The 15,874-nt window shown below is 43.8% G+C and overlaps 1 long non-coding RNA gene across 1 annotated transcript in view; it reads left to right on the top strand.

Annotated features, from left to right (window-relative positions):
- LOC104142174 (uncharacterized) overlaps positions 1-14,293 on the top strand; it is a 94,256-nt gene extending 79,963 nt beyond the window's left edge. The window contains exon 10 of the long non-coding RNA XR_011143384.1: positions 13,160-14,293. This is a non-coding gene — a long non-coding RNA (uncharacterized lncRNA). The remainder of the gene's footprint in view (positions 1-13,159) is intronic.
- The last annotated feature ends 1,581 nt before the right edge of the window (positions 14,294-15,874 follow it).

Below are 15,874 nucleotides of genomic sequence, written 5' to 3'. Positions count from 1 at the left end.
TAGGTTGTGCTGCAGCCTCAGGAGCGTTTCCTGATGCGTTAAGGACTGCACATCTGCAAGACTGTGGTAGGAAGATTGGTGCAGGCAGGCGAGGATGAGGTCTGCTGTTGTGCACAGTGAGTAATAGCCCCCCATAAATGTACTTTGGCCGTGTGCTTCTGGCTGGCTGTCCAGGGCTGACCAGCTGGAGGGACACGATTTTGCTCTGTCTCGGGGATGAAACATGTCAGATGCGCAATGCTCTACAGCCTCAGTGACCTTTTGCTTTTCAGATGAGCAAGCGAGTTATTTCTGGCAGAACAGAAGGAGATCTCAAAGCCTTTAAGAGATGCTGTATCCAGGTCATTTTGTTTGGCGATAGTGGAAGCCTGTCTGTTGGGAGCAGCTTTGGCAAAGGAAAGATGACACACTTTCCCACGTCACATACACGCGGTATATTCAGTGTGACAGTGCACCAGCCGGACTGGGCTGCTGTACCAGCTTGTCCCTTGGAAAGCAAAAGCAATTGCATCATTGACTTTCCTGAGAACAAGATCAGCCTCAGCTTCTGTAAATCACCATTTAAAGGGGCCCTGAATTTCCAGAAATTCCCGTCCCACGATTTCTCCACGAACCTAGCCCCCTCCCCAGGGCGCAGAGACCGCCTGGCCGCGAGGGCGGCTGTCACTGCTGGGCCTCCCTGCCGCCTCGCGCCAGGGCCAGCGCGGGCAGAGCAGCTCAGGGGATCTCTTCTCCCGTGTGCACAGTGCACGAAAGGGGAAGCAGTCCGCGTCGGAGGAGTAGCGGCTGGAGGAGTTCCAGGACTTTCTGTCAAGGAACAGAGAGCAAGATCGAAGAGCAGATTGAATCCAGTTTCTTCTCCAAAGGCAAAAAATGGTGTTCGCTTTCTAAATTAGCCTGCTTTGCAAGGCACCACTCAATCCTTATAAAAATACCTGCATTTAACTGTAATAGCAAACATCATGGCGCATCACAGCTATTACGTCAAGTGTAACTAGCGGCAATTTAGTGGTGACAGTAATGTAGATTAAATAAGATCTCGTTTATAACATTTCATTTAAATATCTTTAATAGAAATCAACCACCAGGAAGGTTTGTTTGTTTGTTTGAATGAAATTGGCAAGTCACGTCTGCGTTTTGCGAGGTGCCGTGACTTTGCTATCAGTCAGTGGCACGTGTCATCACAGCAAGCGTCTCAGATGGGGGAGTGGAGTAGATCTGTAGCAGAACCACGTGGCAAATGTGCGTGTAGAGTTGGAGGCTGCTCCGAGTGGTTTATGAACAACCTCAGGAGCAGCAGCTGCAGCTTCTTTGTAGGGATATTTACTCTGATATTATGAGGATGGCAAGTCAGGAAGAACAAGATGCTCATATTTGGCTAGGATTTACCAGGGTCTATTATGGGCAGTATATTAAATAGAGTCAACTTGCTGATATGATTTTATCCCTCTAGAAATAGAAAGGAGTCTATTTAATGCCTATATTTATGGTCGTTGCTCCATCTTCCTACACCATGTAGAAGAAAAGCAGCTCTGATAATACATGTATGTATTAAGGATCTAATTTAAATTCTTCCACTAGTTGCCGTGGGACGGGCTTTTGGGGAGCTGCTGTGGTTTGCAGTTGCAGCTTTCCTGTATCACGCAAGTCTAAGGCGTTTAAATGTATTCTGAGTTAATTACTGCCGGAGCTGTACCATTTCCTTACAGATTTATAAAGCCCATGAAAGCTCTGATGAGGATTTTCCTGAGGCGGAAAAAAAAAAGACTAACTATTTTTCAGTAGCAGAAGGTGAATATCTGCTTCGTGAGTTTCTGCCCAGGCTTCACAGTCAAAAAGGACTTCAGACTTTTAAAACTCTCTGCTGGGAGATGTCTGAAGTTGGGTAGCCTGTTTCTCTGGGAGGTGGTAGACTCCCAGTCCCTTAAAACGCCACTACGTTGCCATTTTATTTATTATTCATTCAGTGAATGTATCAAATAGCTAGAGGCACCCATCTGTCGTTTTGAGGGCTGTCCCATCAATGCGAGCCCCCAGCGGCACGAAAGGCGGCCCCTGAGCGCACGTGCCTCCGTCCGCAGCTTCCTCGGCAGTCTAGAAAATAAAAATAAAAGCTGATGGATGAGTTGCACACACAGGCAGCTATTTTGGGTCTTTCCTCTGGGTTGTATGGTGATGTTTTACCCTGTCCGTTCTCGAAGGGAGGTGAGAAACGACTGAAAAGTATCTCCATGAGCACTCAGTGAAATGAAGCTTTTGATGAATCCATAAATGCTTTAAAACCTGTGAACTCCGTGGGCTTTGGTGCCCGGGCCCTGCTTCTCCGTGCAGCGCCCAGGGGCTGGGGCTGAGGCTGGGGCTGGGGCACGCGGCCTGGCCTCAAGGCTAGTCCCTGGCTCTGGCACATCTTCACAGCTGTCCTTGGCGGGTGCTGCCTTCAATTTTTGAGTCTAAAAAGGACTGAAGGTGCTGAATTTTCACAGTGTTATTCAAAAGCTGCATCTGTTTGAAAATTAGTGAAAAACGCCGTGACTGTTCTCTGCCTCAGACAATTGTTTATTTAACCTGGGAGATTTCCATCCATTTGCATTTTTTCCCTCATGTTGTTTTAGTCATAGCAGTGTTTTTAACTGAGGGTCTCAAGATTTGTTTGCATTTGAAATGAGCAGGGCTCAGGGGAGTAGCCTTCAATGACACATCTGGGCAATCTGTTTAGAATATACTTTTGCTCAGGGCGCGAGATACTAAGTTAAAGGTACAGTCCTCTCCGTCCATCTCTCTCCCATCAGTTCCTGGGCGATGCAAGTGCGGAAGAGAGGAACCTCACTGAAACCTGCCAACAGTTAGATTTTTCCTTCAAGTTCTGAAATAATTCATCCCGATTTCAGTCCCACTGAGCTTATTCTAGGGCACTGGTGAAATGCATGAGCCACAGACAAGGATACAATTTAATGTACTTTTTCCGTGCATATTCACACCTAAAATTGACTTTGTGATTATCCTTGCCTCTCTAATCTTTGCCTAAAGAAATAGGTTTGCGAGTACACGTAGTCTAGCCAATATCGCAGTTTAAATCTGAAAACCTATTCCAGGCTGAATCTTTTCCAGTTACCCAGAATCATGTCTCTTATAGACTACCCCGTTATTTATGACAACAAGCAGGATGATGATCAGCATAAAACTGCAGAACCAGTACAAATGCCTCTTTCAAATGTTTGCTGAATGTATCCCGCGGCATTAAAGAAGTCAAGTGGATCAAGGAGTAGCTACTACTTTGCAGACAGCTGGTAAAAGCACAGATTGGTTCTGAATGTCCTCCAGCAATGAAGTATTGCTATAGATAAAGAAATAGCTAGCACTGTGAAAACATCTGCTAATTTTTGTAGTCGCTGGGGACTATGCAGTATGAGGGAAATGTAGCACCCTCTTTTGAAGTTACCTGTGTTGCTGTATAACTAGAGCTAGCTGGGGCAAACTGGATAAAAGCAGGATTGTTTCAAATTGACAACAGTTGTAAAAAATACTCAGCTAGTATTATTTATTTTGTGAACTAGTATAAGATGTCTACCTGACTGTACTTTCTGATGGTGGCCTGTAACTCAATCTCCTCTCCCTCAAGCAGCTGCGCTTTGCCCCCACGAGCAGTTCTGCTTCAATGGAGTTTGGGATCTCCAGCATTTCAGAGCAAGGCAAAGTTGGCAGGAGTAACATCCCCAAATACCCTGCTATTCTCATCTTCAGAGGAAGATGAGGGAGAAGGTTTTAGAAAAGCAGGGTGACGCAGAACGGGGGAGTTGCTCCAGAGGCTCAGAGCTCCTGTGGGAGCTAGTGGCTCTGCAATGCTGGGAGCCTTGGCCACAGGCACGGAGAGCCTGGCAGCCCAGGGAGTTGCTGCCCTGTGCTCTTAACTCCCTTCTCCCAGATTTGTCATTCTTCCTCAGGCAGCTCCTCTGTAATCTCCGCACTGTGGCTCCTCCTAAGGTTCCTAGAGCAGCAGAAGGCAAGATACCCTGAGGAGCTGCTTCTCTGCATGCTGGGAAACATAAATGTAGCTGTAAGCAGGTCACCTGAAGTAACCCTGCCCTGAGTGTCCCCCCTCTGCGGGCTCCTTGCTGCATGTGCTTGGGCTCGTTGTGCCCACCTGGGGCTCATGTGCACCTGAGGCTCATTGTGTGTGTATGTGGGCTCATTGTGCCCACCTGGGGCTTGTTGTGTGCACCTGAGGCACATTGTGTGTATGTATGGGCTCACTGTGCCCACCTGGGGCTTGTGGTACCTGCTGAGGAACCAAGCTGGTACAGCTGCTGAAGAGCTGCTTCTTCCCACCTTACTGTTTCTGCCTTGCCCTCTGTGGTGGAGGGAGTGCGGAGCTTGTTGTATCTAATGATAGCTCAAGTGGGGTTACTTGGCCAAAAGCATCTCCTGCTCTTTGTTGGAGGCTGTGCTGCCTCTTTATGGAGGGACGGGAATGGTAAGAAGCCTGGAGGGAGCAGAAAAGTTAAGGTTTGTACTGCTGGCTAGCGGGATGCTCTGTGAATAACAATGTGTTTGCAGAGGGCTTCAGGTTTTTCAGTAGGGAACTGCTTTTTTGTTTCAAATGGAAGTCAGCTTTCAGCTAATACAGATTTATCCACTTTGGGATACAAAATCCTGCTTTCTGCTCTGTGCTATTTTTTCTGAATGCCACAGGAGGCTTTATTTTTCCCTGACAGCTAGCTAAAGGGCACGTTTATTTGACAACTCCTTCATCAGTGAAAAAGTAGAAAAGACATTAATCTAAGGTTATATGTAGCATGGTAGCACCAAGGAGCTCAACTGAGTACTTCAGGAAACAATAGCAAAAGCTTCTTTTGATGCATGTGGGGTTACCTGGGAAATCAAACTTCTCTAAGTGAGTGCGAGTGTCTGGCGAGAGCCCCTTTCAGGGGTAAGGGTGGTGTAAGCGTTAGTAGCCGGGTTCGGGGAGGCTGGAAAACCCCCAGATGTGAAAGAACGGTCAGAAGTTGGAGGCTGCCTTGGATCGTGTCGGGTGGGCGGTAACTGCTGGGAGTACTGCTTCGTTAGGCCTGTCCCAGGATGTGGTCTAATGAGTTCAGCTTGGATTTCTTAATTATTTATGTTGTGGCATTGCGTGGAGGCCTGGGTCGGGGTATTATGCACGCACAGTTCAAAGGCAATCCCTGCACTGAAAATCTTGGGGGGGGGGGGGGGGGGGGAAGCTCCACGCTGGTTTTCCTGATGTTTGTGGCCTGTGAGGGCCCTGGGGCGCCCTGCAGGCCCGTGTTGGGCTCGGTGGGATGTTGCGTGGCTGTGCCATGGGACACCCTCGGCCCCAGAGGGACGGTGGTTGCAAGCAAGCACAGCACTTCCACGTATACCTTCCTCTAGTGGAAGATGGCAGGCTGTTTGTATGCCTAAATGTAGATGTGTGGCTTAAACTAGCGCGAAGCAAGAAAGCTGGTGCTGAGAGGGGTGGTGGCAGGGGACAGCGTGGCCGGTGTGCACCGGCGCGGGGCCTGGCTCGCAGCGCCCGGAGCGAAATCCCTGCTCCTTGCAGAGGTTGGCGGCTGAGTCAAGCCTCCCGAGTCTCCGTTTCCTTTTTGTAGTCTTCTGTTATGATCCTGAGCCACTGAAAACGTTTGGGCTTCTGCAGATAAATCCTTCTCGGTGCATTGACTTCTCTTGACAGTTAAAAATGTCGATCTTCTCTGAGCTCGTGGATTAGTGAAGCTTATTACAGGCTGTGTTAATTTAGTCTGTATATGTAGGTCTGCTGTTATAAGCAGCATGGAAATGTGCGTTAACGTTTTCAGGTAGGTGGCAGGTAGAGCGCTCATCGATGTTTCAGCTGTTGATAGAGGAGTCACCGACCTGGCAAAACTAGAAGTCAGGAAGCTGGAGCACAAATCTGTTTCGGGACGGGCAGAACGCGTACGCTTCCCCAGGGGGTCGAGCGAGACCTTGTCTCGTGCGTGGAGGAAGCAAAGTTGCTCGTGTAAATTGACAACGCAGCCAGTGGACACCCTGCTTGGGAGGCTGGCAAGTCCCACCTCCGATGAGACCGATCTAATTTGACTTCCGTTAAAAAGCTATATTGGAGTTTTATTAATTGTGCCCGCATCTGAGATATTTGAAACTGCTTTAGTTAAGTAAACCAAAAAACCCCAAGTTTTTAATTAAACAGAATTAGAGTTCTTTCAGAAAGGGAAAGTTGTGCTAGCTGTGGGGGGGGGGGGGGAAATGAGGCAAAGTGATTAAAATCCTCTAGTGAAATGTATTCTTAATGAATTTCTTTGTCAAATTTATTTTTACACTAGGGTGAAACTATATGTTTTAAGGATGGTGTGCTTGTATGGTTTGATGTAAGACAGTATTCTGGTATTTGCAAGAAAGTAAACCAAAGAGAACATGTGAGTTACTGGATTTTGCAAATTAAAGTGGAACAATCCCCTTTAATACTTAACTAGATTATATGGACTCTTTACAATTTTTGAATGCTTACATTTCCAATATCCATGAGGTGGAAACTGTATCTTAATTCATACTTCTATTCTAGCCTTGTATAGTTATCTTGTGTTTATTTGTCCCCAATTTCCTTATGTAGCCAAAAAAGAGCATTGGGCAGGGAATGGAGGAGGGAAGCCCAACGCTGGGGCCTGTGGTGTTTGCACACTGTTGGTAATATTGAAGTTTCTCCTCGTCAGGCTGATGCGAGGAGTTGTGCAAATGCTGCTGATGGAGGAGCTGGAGAAGAATCCAGATTTCATTCCTGTGACTTTGAGATAACAGGAGTGAAACAGGGAAATGTTTGCTGAACTTTGAATGCGTGACGAGAACAAATGCGAGTGATGCAGCGCGTGCAGGTTGGTTCATAGTCACATTGACGGGGGCGCTCTTTGCAGGCTGGGAATTGAAGGCAAAATATTTGTGCTCAGAGGCCCTATTTTGTAGGGGGGGTAGGAAGCTGAAGTCTGCACTTACTTTCTGTGCAACAGTGCTAAAAATGAGTTTTTGTCTAATACTGAACAACTTATTCCAATAAGACATGTTTTTGCCTCTTAAAGTTGCTTCCTTTGCTCCACTTAACACTGTGACATTATTTGTTCTGTTTCACTGTTGTTGGGACTTGTGTTACAGTTTTAAACAGTCCACGTAGTTACTTTAAAAAAAAAAAAAAAGCAGTCGAATAATGGTTTGCTTGTGTGTGTTTTGTTCTGTTTTGTAAGCCCCCTTCTACCTTGCAGTAGCTGATAACAAATCAAAAATATTGAAGCTGGTTTCTTGTTTTCTTCCTACAGCACCCTGTAAGTGAGGGTGGTACTTGTGGGTGCAGGCTTTCTGTGCATTTGTCTTCAGTTATTTCTGCAAGTTTGGCTTCATGCTTGGCATCTGTGTTAAACATCTGTGGTTTGCCTTTACAAGGTAGAAAGAGGTAACAGGAAAAATAGCGTGTTTAAAAATTAAAATACTGTCAGGATTAGGTGTTTCTGCAGTGTCTCTGTTGGGGTAGGGACTGGCTGGGCTCACTGGGGTCTGGGTGTGCCCGTGTGGACGTCCTGTGCCATCTGTGTCTCCTGAGTGTCAGGCAGGTGCTGGTGGGAGCCTTCCCTGGTGCTGTGCTTGGGCAGGGACGCAGCACCTGGGGAGGAGAAAGCCTGCAACCCTGCTAGTGCTGGTGTGGGCTCAGGGCAGCCCTCTGCGTGAGGCAGCAGAGCGAGCGGTCTCGGACGCAGCGTTGCATGGGAGAAGTTTGACCTCTTAAATGCGCTCCTCAGCTTAGCACAGTGAGGAGATGTGGAATTGGGTATTGCCAAGTCTCGTCCCCTCTTGGATGAGGTCTCCAGCATGCAAATCCCAGAGCTGTGCCAATGATGAGCACTGTGTATCCAGCTGTATGTTCAGTCACCGTTGCCTTCACCAGCATGGACAGCTGTGACTGAGTGACCTAAGATTGTGCCTCACCCATCTGAGAGCTTGCAGTTTGTTTGGATGTTTCTTTTTCTGGCAGTTGCATCCCTTACCAAGGAGACAGCGTTATTCTGCCTCTAATGGCACGGTCTTGTGTCTCCCCTGCCCTGAGCGCAGCAGAGCAGCGCGCTGAATGCGGACCTCCCGAGAGCATCTCTGCAGCTCCTGAGCCTTGGGGCTCGCCACCTCGTGGCACGCAGGTTACCCCACGCCTGAGCGCCTCACCTGCCACAGATGCAGCACCAAAGACAAGGTCTGTGAAGTGAATGGCTGAGCTGGAAAAATAGCAGCTGAATTTGAGCTGCCAAATTAGCATAGTTGGGAAAGGCATTAAGGCATTTCTTCATAGGTTGAAATGCATTGCCCTAGGTTGTGATGCCTGGGACCTCCAGATACTTTTGATGGGAGATCATAACCTGTTCTCATGAAAAAGAAAATCCTCATCACAAAAGGACATGTCTTACCCATATGTGCCAAAGGATTGAATAATGTAAGTCATTTTATTTGGAAAAGCTAGTATGATTTCAGCACAAGGATGCCCTCTGCGTTAATTCAATCTCCCTGACCTAAGTTCAAACCCATCACACATTCTAGCAACTGAAAGTAATTTCTTTGTAAAGATTGTCAGAAGTGAAATGAGGTGAAGTCAAAACACCGCTGCTCTGCAGAACATATGACTAATGCATGTGAAGTGGTGATTGGCAATCGCCAGCCGGAAGTGTCAGTTTTAAATCATCCTTGGAAGAGTTGTCATCCTCAATCAAAGTTTCAGCTCGATGACAAGGAAATTAGAGGAGTGCCTACAAGAGCCTGTCTCAATTTGAAAATGCCCAACAAGAGGGTAAAAGTTCAAGAAAAGAGTTTAAGAAATGCTAAAAAATGTAACTTTCCTCTGCACACAAGTGTTAATGCCTAGTACTTTGAGCCAGATCTGTGCTGATTTTTATTTTCTGACGTAGCCTCACTAGGTCAAACTTCCAAAGAGATTTGGGGACTGAGCATGTAGGCAACTGGTAGGATTTTCAAACTGTAGGAAAGGTTAAATAACTAGTACTGCCTAGCCTTCAGTGGGATTTGTGTCTCTAGCCTGACTGGATGGTAGGGATCACCGGAGGAATGCAGGTTCATAGCCTGTTCCTTTGAGAGCTCAGTCCTCTCTGTGAGACCATAACAGTCTTTTTTGTAACAGCTGTTTTGGTTTTTTTTTGTTTCCTCCTTTGACTGAGATCCATTCAGTGCTCTTCTGGAATGCAGATTTTATTTTGAAGTGGAATTTTGAAATTTGATGTGCTCTAACAAGGTATCTTTACATTAATGAGCACACAGCCTATATGGAAGAGGTGTGTGCTCCAAGTGGAGGTCTTGGTCATCTTTGAGACTTCACCTAAGCGGCGTTCTCGCTTCTCTGAGCAGGCTCTGCAGCTGAGGATTTACATCAAGCGTAGCTTTGACTAAAAGGCAGGAAGAAACTCAAAATATTTTAAGATCTAGATCCTGCCAGTACCGGGGAGGGAAGTGAAACTGTGTATTTATATCACTGTGGCAGCACTGGTGATGATGATTTCCTATAGCTGTGACCTTTCCTCGCTTGTTTCCTACTGGAATTAATCTCCTGCCTTATCTCCAGAAGAGCAGGAAAAGGCCCTGGCCCCAGCAAGGTATCTGCAAGCTCCTCTAGGCAGAATGCCAGCAGCCACTAGCAGGTGGGGGGGCCGATGGAAAAACCCTGCATGGTCTTTCCATAAACAGAGCGCAGCTTTAAAGCTGGAATAGCTCTGAAAGCTTTATTCATTAAATTAGAAGGAGGGGAAAACTTAGGGGTAGGAAATATTAAGATGGCCTGTACCTACTTCTCTTTTTTTTTCCCCCCACCTTACTCTTTCTGCGTAGGCATAGAATAATTAGAAATGTCTTTGTGTGGTATATCCAACTACCTTTTTGAAAGATATATTACAGAGAAGCTTGAAAGCTAAATTTAACCTGACACCTTTTCGGTGACCATTAATTCAGTTTGTAAAAGAGTCTGGAAACCTTTGATATTGTGTTGGTGCAATTACTGCCCATGGTGCTGTGGCCCTACTGAAATAAAAAGGTCTGCATGCTTTGCTTTCAAGTCAGTCCCTTAGAGGCTCAATCAGTTTGATTTCTGAAACCTGTGCTTGACTGTGAAGCTGATTAAATTCTGCTAGTATCAAGTCTGTTCACACGGGGTTCAAAACCGAGGTGCAATGTCATGTTCTTCTAGCTGAGGTTATTATACCAAATTCTGATGTTTTAGAATCTAGGTTAAAAAGAGCCTTCAAAGGGTATGAAAAGATATATGTGTAGCAGTAGAGCAGCAAATGAGCTCAAAAGCAGTAGCTCAAGAGCTAGTATGCTGAGACTCTCTGCTCGCGTCGAGTTACTTGCCAAAGCATGTTTCTTACAGTGGTCATGGAGGTGGCAGGTAAGAGAGTGGTTGCAGCAGCAAGGGGAGGCAGAGGCTGTGTTTGGTAGCAGGCTAACCTTACGCTTTGCAAACTTCTCTTGGTCTTTGCAGCATAAGAAATGCAGTGAATTGCCTCAAAAGTAATTCCTTGTAATTGGAACCCAAGCCAAGTGCTGCTGACTTCCCTGTAGTTACAGAGGTTCAGGGAGTCTAACATGACATCCAGTTTTCAAGCTGAATGAGGGAAAAGGCTGGAAAGCTTAATCACTGATTCAGACAGCATAAGTTTATAAGGGCTGTCATGGATCTCTTTGACTTTAAGATCACCTGCATTAGCGTTTATACAAAAGTTTCATGTTTGTCTAAAGCACTACTGAAGAACTTCTACTGGAAAAGAACCGACTCCTCTGTTTCTAATGCCATAGAACTGCTTGCTCTTTCGTCCCATCAGATGGTCTGGAAATGTCCTTGATGACAGTATTTTGGTTAGAAAAGCAACACTTAGTTCTTGCTAGTTGCTCTCATAAACTATACTAGGAAGTGTCATAAATGGAAAGCAATATGTCCTTAGAAATGAAAGGGAAAGAACTGTTAATATTACTGAGGAATAGATTTTTTTTTTTATTCTCCAAGACTTCCAAGGAGGGCATTGAGCCAGACATGGAAATAAGATGGGTAAACAGGGGAGAGGGTGTTTTACCGTTTCATTACTTTAAGGTAATGTTTGTGGAGAATGGCAAGTCTGCAGTAATATATCTCAAAGTACTTTCTTAAAGTCTTTCTTAAAATAGATTTTAATGATTCTTGGTAATTCCTGAGTCCTGAGAAAAATTTGGTCCAGTGACTGTTCATGGAAGTTGCTTAACTTATCTTTTTGGGGCATTTGTGTGGTAGTGCTGCAGTTCTACTCGCATTAAAGCAGACATACTAAAGTAATGCCTAAAGTTTGTCGCGGGTGATTTGGGAGCAGCTCTGAGAATGAAGGGCACCGAGATGTCTTTTTCAAGTATTACTTGCTGTTTCTCACTAATGTTCTTGCAGGAAACTTCTTGGCAGAAATGCGTTCATCACCAGAGTATATTCTAAGCATATATGAATGGATATCTATTTTTTTTAAAAAAAAAGATAGTCTAAAAGGTAATCACATACCTGAGGATTTCTGGTTATATGAATTTTACTAATGTTAGTAGCAAAGATGAAATGCTATCCTACCATCAAAATTTAGTCATTTGATGTTCATCCTGTATATGAAAAATAGTTAAAAATCTGCAACTTAAAATTCACTCCAAAAAATTTAGGAATAATTTTAAATAAAAGTACTTTTAAATCCTTAGAACTAAGGAAATAAACTGAGATGTTGGAAAATACCCTTCACCTCATAGAATTAACATATATCTTGTACTGTGATAATTGGGGGAGGGATTCACAGTGACAATTTACAATTCCCCAGACTTATCTAACATGATTTAACTGTCCTGAGTGACAAAAACTGAGAATGTGACTGTAGGGATATAGTCAACTAAATCCCTTGCGACCGGTTCACTGTCTTAAGAGTGCACTCGTGAAAGGCTCTGCTTCTGTTGCTCTGTGGGACAGTGAAAAAGGGTGGCCAGAGTTATCCATAGCACTTAGACATTTTTCTTAATAGAGCTTAAAGCAGAAAACTTACATCTCCTTCATCTGATCTTACGGTTTCTGTCTGTGAAGCCAGTGGAACAGCCTTGCTTAAAGTGAGGTGGAGAATAACTGAAAGTGTGAGCGGGATCTTGGAACTCGCGGGTGAAGGAATCGCCTTCTGTTAGAGAAGATTCATTCAAGTATCTGCAATTATTTGCATAGTTTTCTTCCTAGGATAGCTAGTAAACACAACATTGCTGCTTTTGAATGAAGGTGATGCAGACGCTAACTAAACAGCAGGCTGATGTGAAACAAATCTTAACCGCACTGATTGATGCGAGATGTCCTTGATTTTCCTGGAAGAATCTGAAAGATTAAAGGGAAAAGAAATAGTATTATTCTAAGCATGAGAAAATGTGTCAGAGAAATGATTTCATTAGAGAAAAACAAACTTACGTTTCATGCTACTGCTTTACAGAAATGAAATGAAAAGGCAGTGTCTTATATAGCTACATATTTGCTTTCTAAACAAACCAGATCCCATTCAATCTCAGTTCTCCTGTAATTCCAAATCTTTCTGATGCAGGTTGACCTTTTGCTCCAAAATAAAATGCAGCTCATCTTTGTGGATACAGATATAGCCTAGAAGGAATGATAAGGCACTCTGAAATAATAGCATAGTTTACATGCAATTGTACATAAGAGAAATAAGGTCAAAGCCACAACTAAACTCAGTTTGAGAGGAGGCAGTCTTTTTCCATACGGCTGACAATTACAGCAATAGGAGTGGTTATTTAAAAACTTTTTACTTTGAGGAACAATAAAAAAACCCACACAAACAGATGGCAAAAAACTTAAGAAATCCAGCCTACCATGTTCCACTTAGGGGAGGCAGCAAGAAGCCCTGAGCACAAAGTGCTACACGATGACGTGGCTGGTAGTAGGTGTCTACAGTACATCTCCCCTCCTGCCATCTCTTTTGATTCCAAGTAATGACTTGCAGTGATGTCAGGGTTGAACAGATACAAACATGTTTTCAAGCCTGTGGGAATGTGGGAAGGTTTTAGTGTCTCACTCATGTTTCTGACAACTCTGACTTTTGCTTGTAACACTCATAATCTTGCTGCTTGGTGATTCTGTCCACAGTGCTGCATTAATGCTCGTGTTGATTGAGAACCACAACCTCAGCCACTCAACTCTGGGGAACTGGCTGGTTTAATGTTTATGTGCTCTTGAGATGTGAAGTATTCTCTTCTGCTCTGAACCTGGAACTCCCCTTCTTTGAACTTGATGCGCTTCTGGATGTGTGAATGAAGATTGCTGCCCTGGAGCGGATAAATATTTTTCCATCTGTGTTTTTTTTCTGTAAGAGTACACTGAATGTTTTTGCTTCAAACACTTTACTCTTTCTTTTTTTCATTAAAGAGGAAATGAATAGAGACTTTTGACGTGAATCTGAATCATGGACTTGTGTTGCCTTATAATGGTTGTACTTCATGTACCTGTATCCTTCCTAGCACTAGAGCCAGATGTTATTAGACACGTGTGTTGTGGAAGACCCCTAGGACTACTCACTGGCTTCACTGCTGTGGTGCATTGGAGGAACTTTTTTTTCTCCTCCTGCCTTTTCTTCTAACCCATCTTGTAGTGTTGACTGCCAGAGTCTATACAAGTTACTTTGACAATGTTTTCCTCAGTGTGTCATGCTTATTACTAAGCTGACATGTGGTTAGTCCAGCAATAGGGCTGTCATTGCTAGCCAATACAGTATTATATTTGCAGCCCTGATAGGTTTTAGTAATGGACTTGTTTCCACCTACTAACTGATTGTAGAAAGGAGGGCGATTATCCTAGGTGGCCAAGATATCCTGGGCTATTGCTGGGCTTCCAGTCCTGTTTGTTCACCCACGCTTTTCTTGTGGGTCGTTCAAACTAGTTCTGCAAACTGAACATAAGGAACGTGTCATGGGCTTTGGAGAGATATAAAACCATCAAGGACATGCTGAGAGGTCAGGTAAGTGAGAAGCCAAGCCTGTGGTGGTGATATACATGCTTTCTGCTGCTCTACCACCAGCACTGGGCAACAGAAATTTCTAGTTCAAGCATATGAAATGGTCTTTGGGAATCAAATAGTTCACCGTCTCTGCCATTTCTGTTTCTGTCTTCAGCTGATACGTGACCTGCTTGTTTCTCGTGTAGCTCAGAACCTGCCTAGGAAATTCCTCAGGCCTTTTCATAGGCTTGATTCTGCCCGCTAACCATGGCCTTCTCCAGAAGCTTTGCAAGTTAATGGAAACGCTTCATCTCTTGGCATGATGTTGAAGGAATCCTCAGTTGAGCTGAATTAAGATGTTTTCACAAGGTGGTGGTGGAATAGAAATGTGCTGGATCATTCATATAAAAGCTAGTTAGGAATAGCCCTCCTTAAAATTATTCTCAATTACCACTTTCTGTTTTTTTCTTTAAGCTATTTAGCTTCTGACTTAAAATAATTAAATCTGCATTACAGTCCTAAACTTGAGAGAGGAAGAGCATGAGAGAAGATATTGCAAAAGTGAATGCTGACTTCAAGCAGTAAGCATTTAAGGCCCCCATTAGGGACCTTAAGGCATTTTATGAGATGTTTGTGGAGCAAAATCCTTTCTGTGAAGGTTTCACTGGGGGACAAAGCGTGTGTGTGTATGTACCTTTTAGTTTTATAGTGCTATCTAGAGCAGTTGCTATTTACAGTAATTGTCCAGAATTCTGCTCATCAACTTAATCCTTAAAGTAGCACATTTTATAGCAGTACCACACGAAAAATTTCACACTGAATTTGTCTCAGTATGTATAGTTTTACTGAAATCAATTACCAGGTATTTTTCTGGATGATCTGCTTAGAGTGAAGATGTTACAAACAACACACTTTCTCAGAAGTACCATTTTGGGTTGTATGACTATGCAGGCTTTGATTCGCTATAATAGCATCTCACTTACAGCGTATGGTAAAGCAATTCTTAGCACTTGCATAGCATTTAAGATCTCCTAAGCAAGTGAAATCTTCAACTAATCCTTCTAAGCAGTCCTGTGGAAATATTTTGTGTTTGTGTTTTGCAATAACGCGGAATGAGAATTCCCTGTGACTTGCCACAGGCTACGCAGCAAGCAAGCAGTAGAACAGGGATTAAGATTTGAAAACTTGGCTCAATCCCACACTCAACCCACTAGATATCACTATCTCTTCTAATCAAACCTGTGAAACTACACTATCTTACACACCATCTGTTGTGCAAATTTCCTTGGGGAACTTCAAGGCTTTTCTTCCCCTACACTTCAGACTCTCTGGAAACTGATTTAAAAAAAACAAAAAAAGTAATGCTGAACCAGAATGGATACATATGACTTATTCCTGTGATGTGTTAGTCTGACTGTTGGAATTAATTTATTATTGAGGAAAATGAAAGGTTGATATAGGACGTTTCAGACTTTTTTTTCTTTGTTAGGCAAAATTTTTTTTTCCATGATGAAAACAAAGGGGAAGAAACAACTTTATTTCTGTCTTCCAGCTGCCTCTGTCACAAGCCTTTTGATTCAGTGATTTACCAGAATTTACCCATTGGCACAACAGTTATTTTTAGACCTGTTGCTAGATTTCAACTAAAGCTCACTGATGTTTACAAATTATTCATTTAAGCACTGATTTGAAAATAATAATAATATATTTCTCTCTAACAGTGTGTCAGGAAAGCATAAAATGTAGCCATTCTGGAAGCAGTAATTGCAGGCAACAGTTTATTGGGAGATAATTCAAGTTTGAATGACATCAAAAAATACAAGCCACAAATAAACAAAAGCAGGAGTTGAAATGCCTGCTCCCCACTG

This window comes from Struthio camelus, chromosome 11 (genome assembly GCF_040807025.1).
Source record: "Struthio camelus isolate bStrCam1 chromosome 11, bStrCam1.hap1, whole genome shotgun sequence".
Lineage (NCBI taxonomy): Eukaryota > Metazoa > Chordata > Aves > Struthioniformes > Struthionidae > Struthio > Struthio camelus.
This window is presented reverse-complemented; position numbering and strand designations above follow the sequence as displayed.